This window comes from Phyllopteryx taeniolatus, chromosome 3 (genome assembly GCF_024500385.1).
Source record: "Phyllopteryx taeniolatus isolate TA_2022b chromosome 3, UOR_Ptae_1.2, whole genome shotgun sequence".
In the NCBI taxonomy this organism is placed as follows: domain Eukaryota; kingdom Metazoa; phylum Chordata; class Actinopteri; order Syngnathiformes; family Syngnathidae; genus Phyllopteryx; species Phyllopteryx taeniolatus.
In genome coordinates this window covers 16,931,265-16,940,660 of record NC_084504.1, presented here as the reverse complement: position 1 = coordinate 16,940,660, position 9,396 = coordinate 16,931,265, and positions in this window count along the sequence as shown.

The window sequence follows — 9,396 nt, the reverse complement described above, 5'->3', positions numbered from 1 at the left end:
AAAAACAGCATTAATACAGAAAAAGCATCAGAAAGCTCCCTTTCAGTGACTGACTAATACAATATGGAAATGTCTTTATAATTACTATAGTACATATGTTGTAATCGATAACATTTCAGTTCAGCATGAATGAATAAAAATATGTTCCTAATTGTACTCTGCAACTGAGTCTACCACTATATGAATAAAAAAATAGCAGGTTTGAAATTTTCTTCATTTCATATGTGAAGATATTTCTAATGTTTAAGCGCTATTTGCAGTGGATTTTCCCTTTAAAAACATAACCACGACTAAAATAAAGTGAGTAACAAAGTCAGTGACTTAAAATGGTATATTGAGAGTTAAAGTCTGATGTTTTTGCTCTCCTCTAAGGTTTGCCAAAGCAGCACTTTCAGCAAAACAGTAAACTCTGCTTTGTATTTCTTTTCAATAGGACAGCTCATTTGCTACACTACTAGCTCAAAACTGCTGACAGTTTTTCAAGGCTGAGTGTGCGTGCGTGTGTGTGCGCGACACAACCACGTAAATGAATAGTCAAAATGAAGTCAAAGAGTCGGGGACCAACATATCCTATCATTAAGCTACTCAGAGATCATTAGAGGTACTGTATATGGGCACAGCTATGCAAGGTCAAGGCTGCTGTGTTTTTCTAAGTCAGCAGAGGAGCAGCAAAAAAAAGCAGGATAATAAGCTGCTTCCTTCTCATCTCCTCCCTGAATAAACTTGTTTTCTCTTCCAACTACAGCCAGGTTTATCCATGTACCATATGTACTGTATTTCACTAAATTAAAGATGACAGAGCAAATCGCAGGAAAGACACGTAAAGTCTCATTTTGGGGTCAAATTGCTGCCTATCAGTCTTGGACGAACAAGGCCCCACACTACCTAAAAAGCCAGTATTTTTTATTAAAGTTTTTTTATTAAAGTTTTGCATTGCAACCTGACCCAGTTATACTGTACTGTATATGTGTGTGCATTACTTGGCAATGGCAGTAAATGTCCCTAGTTCAAAGTCAAAAGTCAGTCAGACATTCAAATATTGTTTCATATTGGCAATTTAATACACAACTTATCAGGTAACTTCTGATTTATTAGATGTTGCTTATTTTCAAAGCATGAATGTAAAACAGACAAAAATATAAAATAGGAATGTGCAACTTCAGATACTGCCCAACAATAGTACTCTAACAAAAACACCAATAAATTAAATCAAAATAACATCAATTTAGGCAAATTCAGCTACATAAGAATGGCCTTAAATTAACTTTATTTGTTTACACTCCTGAAACAGCACAAAAGACTCAGAGATTAGACAGAAAAACCGCAACATATATTCCCAAATTTGAAGTGGAGTTTGTCTTGTAGGCTGAAATGTCCACATTTTTAGCCAGACACACATGAGAGCATGTAACATAGCTGTTCAATATCGTAGTCCATTTATCCATTTTCTATACCACTTACAGTATGCTTTACTGGGGTCGCAGGGAAGCTGAAGCCTCTCAGTGAAGTAAATGCCATGTTTCAACCTAAAATGAGTCACTTTGAAAAGGTTTTTCTGCGTGGGGCTGCGGTCCAGAGACTGTGTGCAGTCATGCGACTGTCTTCCAAATGTTATTAGTAGTTACGTTGGATAGGTGAAACCGTCATGCGCCACAAGTCTCTGCTGTACAAAAAGAGATCTCGTAAATACTCGTAAATCCCAGTAGATTAAAAAAAATGTACAAGTAGCGAGCAGAATGTAGCTCAATGTAACGAAGTAAAAGGAGCATTTCTTCTTTCAAAAAATACACAAATAAAAAGTATGTTGCATTAAAACTACTCTGAGAAGTACAATTGATCCAAAATGTTACTCTTCGTAATTTCTCATGTAAAATATACTAGAGTATAATGCACACCCCCAAAATGAACTCCAAAAATCAGGAAAACACTTCTTCCTACGTATAATACGCACCCATTAGTGTTGTTACGTTCGCGAACGTTTCGTTCAGAAGAACGAGTCTTTTTAGTGAACGAACTGAACCGAATCAGTTTAAGAAATGATTATTTCTTTTAGTTTGGCCGCTGCTGGCCGCCGTGAATTGAGCGAGTCGGCTGGGAGCGGAAACGGAACTGCTGAAGCGTTCTGTCACTCACTTCTGAATCTTCGGTGAATGACCAATGAGCAGCCAGCGTTCAGGCGGGGGCGGCATTATACACGAGAAATTACGGTTGATAGAGTAAACACTGTGTGTGTGTATGTGTGTGTGTATATATATATATATATATATATATATATATATATGTATATACACACACACACACTGTATATTTACATATACACACTCACATACATATATGTATACATGTACAGATAAATGTAGTCCACAATGTAGTGCAGTGAAGGACAAACACCCGCCAGCGATGGATGGCAAAGAGGAAACGTTCATCAAGATAATGATGGATCTCTTTAAAACGGAGCCCTGGCTTTATAAAGATGAATGCCCTGCTTGGTCTCTTACTCAGCACTTTGGCCTTTACCCATTCAACGAGCCCTTTATCACACAAACCACCTCACCTAACCTACCATGGATATTAGCAAAGGCTGTCTCCAAAATGGATCAGACTGAAGCCAATCTATCAACCTTTGTTGTGATCCAATTAAACTAATTAAAGAATTAAACTACTTTTCCAGGCTAAAGGCATCTAATTGTATGGTGATAGAACACAAAAATGAAACAGGAACAATTAGGCAGAGGTGATGTCTCTTTAACATCTTATTTGGTTAATTTTTATTTGTAATGTTTTTTATGTGTACAGCACTTCACATCAAGGCTTCCGGTTCTCCCGGAACCGTTCAAATTTAAGAATTTCGGTTCCCAGTTTCGATGCCTAGTCCTCCAGCCGGGAAAAAGATGTGGCGAAAAACAACGAAGAAACAGCATAAACCAACGAAGAACGCGCACGATGACATCCTTGTGCCCAATGGCGGCGGCGGCGAACAAAAGTGCGTCTTAACTTTGTTAAAATGAATGACCCGCCTTAGTGCAACACTTGGAATAAGATTACATTGTGCAAAGGAGGCTTTCACGATGTGTAGCATCAGCCTACACCGCGCGGAGCTTCAGTGAAGTCAACTCTCAGTCAACTGGGTGAGTGAAACAATAAACTACGTCTATGCCAACATTGAGACAACTAACAAGGTAAACGGTTGCTTGCACTTTTGCACTGATGGTTTTTAGCGTTTATTTGAGTCTTCAAACCAACGTAAGCTTAATTTAACATTGGGCTAAAACTTCACCGTAACAACGTTACATTACAATGAATTGGGACAAAATTCACATAAACGTTGTCTCACAGTAAAATAGTAAAAGCATCACAAACACTAACCTTGTGCCTCATCGGTGGGTTGGGAAAGGAATTAGCGTTTTATAGCATTTGGTTGCATCCATTAAAAAAATAAAAATAAAATCACCGGTGCCGTGTGAAGTTACTTTTTGTGCCAAAATACTGAGTTCCGGTGTGTATCCTTCAAAATAAAAGGCTACAAGCTTAGACCAGGAAGTCAAGTTAAAACTTGCACATATAAACCCTTTGACGTGATGAAGCAGTCCCAAATAACTATTTGAACAATGCTATATTTAACTTTTAGCTGAAGAATTAATTAATAAATACGTTGTATTAAGTCAATTGGGTTAGTTCCACACACATTGCCATTCAGTTCATAGGTTTGATATCGACACTGGTTATAAAGAACCTCAAGTCAAATGTTCATTTTAGTCAGTGCTGCGGGCTGCTAAGAAAATGGATGTTCATAATTTGGACACCTTTTATTTAAACCTTGCAAACTTTTTTGACCCAGCCCCCTAAAAGAATCGGAACCGGAATCACTCAAATTAAAACGAAGCCCAACCTTATTGGTGAATGTAGTGTGAATTTAAATTCCATTCCCAGCCAGGCATTAATTGCTCAGTGAGCCCAGGAATTCTTCCCTTGGGGGCTATATGTTCCCCTCACCCTTGTCATCTGGCTAACTATTCTGTATAGACTAACTTGGAGTGCAACAATCCACCACAGGGATCAATAAACTGCACATAATTCAGCACCAATAATGAGATTTCACTTCAACACAAGCGCCGGCTCACTCCCCAAGGAACAGGCAGGGGCGTAAAATGATAATGTAATTATTAAAAGGACAAACAACATAAGTAAGCACTTTCACACAGAGAGGGAGGATGAGCGCAGCCTCAATTAGACACACTTAAAGCTATTATTGTTATTTGAGACAAAGCTAATCAAGGAGGAGATACTCTGGCATCAATTACAATTTTTGATAGAATGATGCTGGCTGGCTCTCCCGCTTGCCCTCACTCACTATGTCATGGATGCCACCTTGCAGGCAAGTGTTAGTAGGCCATCATTAGTTGGAAGCAATTTGTGTAGATTCAACTACCAATCAGAGACATTGCAATTGAGAAGCTTAAGGTTCTCAACACCCAAAAGCAACAATGATACCCAGCTGATATTACACACCTGTAGTTTTCCATTAGTGGTAAAATAATAATAATATCAACTATAACAAAAATAATAATAATAATCATTTGCAAAACTCAAAGTATGTGTGGCTACTTTAATTTACCAAAACATTAAAAATTCTTATTGCAAGATCTAAGTTATGATACTTGCAGATCAAATTATTAGATGCATTTTCATTAACAGAATTCCATTAAATTTTGTGGTGGTGACTTTTAGTGAAGATTTGAATAAATGTGGTATTTTGGTTCCATTTCTGTTCACATTTCATATTAAAGCATGCATGAATCGTGATGAAAAAAAAAATCCATACATAAGCAGGAATTGTCTTTGTAATGCATCCACTGCAATTGCATTTGACTCCTGTATGTTCATTAGGGTTGGGAATCGAGGCAGATTCGATACATAGCTTGATACACAGGTTATGATTCAATTAAAAAACAAATCTTCACGGGCGGAACGATACAATTTGGTTTACTATGGGCACGATTATTCTATACGATTCCATTTGGTGCTGAAACAATGTGATTGTTAACATTTGTTGATGTAGACAATCATAAAGCACTTTGACTGGACTTAACCCAATTCTACAAAATGAATTGTCTAACCCTATTTTCAAACATAAAAGAGCAGTTATCTCAGAATTGTTTCTTTATGGCACTGTAAAAAAACAACAACAATAAAACATTAAATATATATATTTTTACATAAATTAATTATTTAACTATCCGTCAGACGGGACGGTGACCGAGTGGTTAGAGCGTCAGCCTCACAGTTCTGAGGACCGGGGTTCAATCCCCGGCCCCGCCTGTGTGGAGTTTGCATGTTCTCCCTGTGCCTGCGTGGGTTTTCTCCGGGCACTCCGGTTTCCTCCCACATCCCAAAAACATGCATGGTAGGTTAATTGAAGACTCTGAATTGCCCGTAGGTGTGAATGTGAGTGCGGACGGTTGTTTGTTTGTATGTGCCCTGCGATTGGCTGGCAACCAGTTCAGGGTGTACTGCCCGATGATAGCTGGGATAGGCTTCAGCACTCTCGCGACCCTTGTGAGGATAAGCGGCTCAGAAAATGGATGGATGGATAGTTCCATCGATTGTTGTGTTAGCTTCGGAATATACCAGGTTGTGTGTCCTCACGGTAGTTTCTTTTTCGAGTCGCAAAGTACCAACATTGGAGCGTATAGGTGGACTGATGGGCTTGAGAAGAAGCTTTAGTTTGCTGACATATATAGCCCATGGGAATTGCTGAGATATACCCACCTTTGTCATATTGTCTGCATGTTTCCAATCTGCGGCGCACATTTCACCGCCAGACCCGGTGTCAATGGCAGACTTGAGAAAAGGTACATACCGTGAAGTTGCATTCAATGTTTATAACTTCCGTTCCGGGGCAAATGTAGCATCTGTGAATGCTACTTTGGTATCGCTGTGACCACAAAAGTAGCCTAACTACTGAAAAGCTATTCAATGTTGAAATAGTGATGCTATGGAGAAATGTAGTTAAACTAGTAGTGTCGCTACTGCCCACCACTGCTCTTTCTGGTTGTAAGCATAACGTTACGTCCACGGTGCACAGCGCGAGAGCTCTCGCACTTATTTTAAGAGGTGAAAACTGTAAACCCTCAGGCAACCGATTCCTAGCCTTGCGATATCCGGTCCACAACCCTACAATGATGCATCTAAGGATTCCTGGCAGATTGTATATCAATTATGGAGTTTGCTACCGATACAGTCGTATCTCGTGCCTTTCCGAATGGATACCTGGTCACATCTGTTTATTGTTCCCAACACTCATTTTCATTTTTAGTCATTTTATTTATTTTGTACGAAATTGCTACTATATTTGACTGCAGATTGAATTGAAAAAAAGTATGTTAACGTGGGGTTGTTCTTAGTTTATCTGCTGGTGACATTTGCAGTGCATTGCCAGTAATTACCACACTAAACAAGAATCATGCCTTGCTGAAACTTCGCATTACAAAGGTTGCAGGACTTGAGGCTATTCTCTGCTTCCAGATGTTATCGACTGGCTATGTATTTTGTAAATTGAATTTGTTTACTGTCGTCATCTTCAATTCCAAGTGTGACCCAAAAGCAGATGGGTGCAGAATTTATATCAGAACAATTGGAGCAATATTACTGAAAACAATTATGAATGTACAATTCACCGTATGCACTTTCTCACCACACAGCACAACGTGGCCCACTTTAAATGCCACAGTTCCCATTGAGGATTGGCATTTCGAAACTATCTGTATCGCTGGGAGTCGATAGTCTATGCCCCTATGGAGTAAAATATCAAGGGAAAGATGTAAAATAGATATTATTGATTCCGTTGTGAACAGAGGTGGGTAGGGTAGCCAAACAATGTACTCAAATAAGAGTACTGTGACTTTAGGGTAATATGACTCAAGTAAAAGTGAAAAGTAGTCCTTCAAATAATTACTTAAGAGCAATTACGCAGAAGAAAAAAAAACACTCAATTACCAAGTAACTGGTAAGTAACAATTTTTTTATTTATTTTTTATTTATTTATTTATTTTTAAATCAGAGCATGAATAAATGCTCAATCAAATAGACAGAAATATAAAATAACACTGCCCAACAATATCACTTTAACTAAAACAATAATCAAATCTTTATAAAATAACATAAATTAAGGCAAATTCAGCCACAACAAATTATCGTAAAGGTCCCGTATTTTGGGTATATTTAGACCTCCATAGAGTGACTCTCTAACATGGACTTGGTATAAAAGTGTAAATTTCATTTAAAAAAAAAATAAATAAAAAAAAACACCTTGACTTTGTCAAATGAGTGTCCAGAAAAGGCCCCTCTGACAGCTACTATTGTTTGAACCAGTTTTGTATCTGCTTTGTCCATATTTGGCTAAGACCATTCCCTTTCCTCTAATTGGTTGGCTCCGTGAAGAATACCCACTTGTGAGAGCACGTTGGCTCGGGAACGGAAAGAGAAGGCAGAGATCTTCCCTAGTGACATAGATAAGGTCGAGAAATTTTAATAACCTGATTTCAGTCCTCTTGGCAGAAAAACATCTGGAATTTAGGAACGTGTGGATGACTTTATTTCATATTTCACGTTTACTGAGATATTACATCCCAAATACTAGAAAAATTTGGTGTGGCAAAATATGTCCCCTTTAAATCAACTGTATTTGTTTACACTTGTGAAAAAGCACAATAGGCTCACCAGGCAGAGATTACAAGTACAATTTATCCAAAAGGTTATTTAAGTAAAAGTAACAGTACCTCCCACCTCTAATTGTTAATGTTCCAAATGCATGAATAGGCCATGTGTATTTGAGTGTCCACTTGAAATGTATATTGTTTTCTTATTTAAAATTCTGGTTGCCAGCTATTTTTGATACTTGTTTTAGCTGTAGTCTAAGTATTTGGATTCCTTTGTAAAAATAATTTAAAAACAAAACATTTAATTCCATCCATCCATCCATTTTCTGAGCCGCTTCTCCTCACTAGGGTCGCGGGCGTGCTGGAGCCTATCCCAGCTATCATCGGGCAGGAGGCGGGGTACACCCTGAACTGGTTGCTAGCCAATCGCAGGGCACATACAAACAAACAACCATTCGCACTCACATTCATACCTACGGGCAATTTAGAGTCTCCAATTCATGCATGTTTTTGGGATGTGGGAGGACACCGGAGTGCCCGGAGAAAACCCACGCAGGCACGGGGAGAACATGCAAACTCCACACAGGCGGGGCCAGGGATTGAACCCCGGTCCTCAGAACTGTGAGGCTGACGCTCTAACCAGTAGGGCACCGTGCCGCTAAATTTAATTCCTCCATAGTCAAATCACTTTTATTGTTTTTATTTTTGTTTTAACTACTACACACTGAAAAAATAAACCACCAATGTTGTTTCTTGGTGTGCAACTTTATAAACCGGAGCACTGTCTTATGTGTCATGGACCGACTGCATAGTTGAAAATGACAAGGGGATACTTGGTTGAGGATGAGTAGTAATGAGTAGCACGTGGCTTTTTACGATGCAATTTCAGACGGCCTCTCGCGACGTAAAAGCGGCAATCACAACTGGACCATCTGCAACACGGCAAATTACCATAATTGGTGTACATTACATGCTTATGGAGAGCATTTTGACTCACTATTATTCACTCTTAACAAGAGGAGCCATGGAGATACACTGCTGATTAGACACAGATAGTGGGCGCACGCAGCAGGAGTTGTAGACTTGGGGGAAATAAATGAATTGACAATTAGAGCGTAGTGAACAAGCAGGTGTGTGGGCCAGAGTGCAAGTAGGCCAGCACACCACTAACTCGCTCACCATTCTCCACACCTGCAACTGCGGCTGAGGTGATTGACGGCCTGGCCGTCTCAGACAGCTCATAGACAGTACGCAAACACCACTTTGACCTCTTCCAGCTGCTCAACCTGAATAAATTCAACTTGATAAGAATTAATCTCATGTAACCATTTGCAATTTGCAAATCTACCCAAAAATATGCACGAGAATCTGCTTAGGTTGGAGCTTCAAACAAACTTTTCGCCAGATCTGGTTTTGCATGATTTTGTTCTCTTGCGAGACACACGGACAAACTTGAAAAGGCCATTTGAAAAAGTGTCCTTAATTCCATACACTCTATACTTGTACCTTGGAGTGGGGCTAAGGGGTTAAGCCCCAAAGAGGGAGGATATCAACCACCACCACACAAAAACCTGGTATTTGAAAAGAGGTGTGTAGACGTTGTATATTTACTGTACATTAGAAAAATACTAAAAACATGTTAACGTTAGTTTTTATTCCAACAAGACATTTTTATCCAACAATGACTTGAACATAAACAAATGCCTTGTTTAAACTTAAATGAGAGTAATCATAAAGG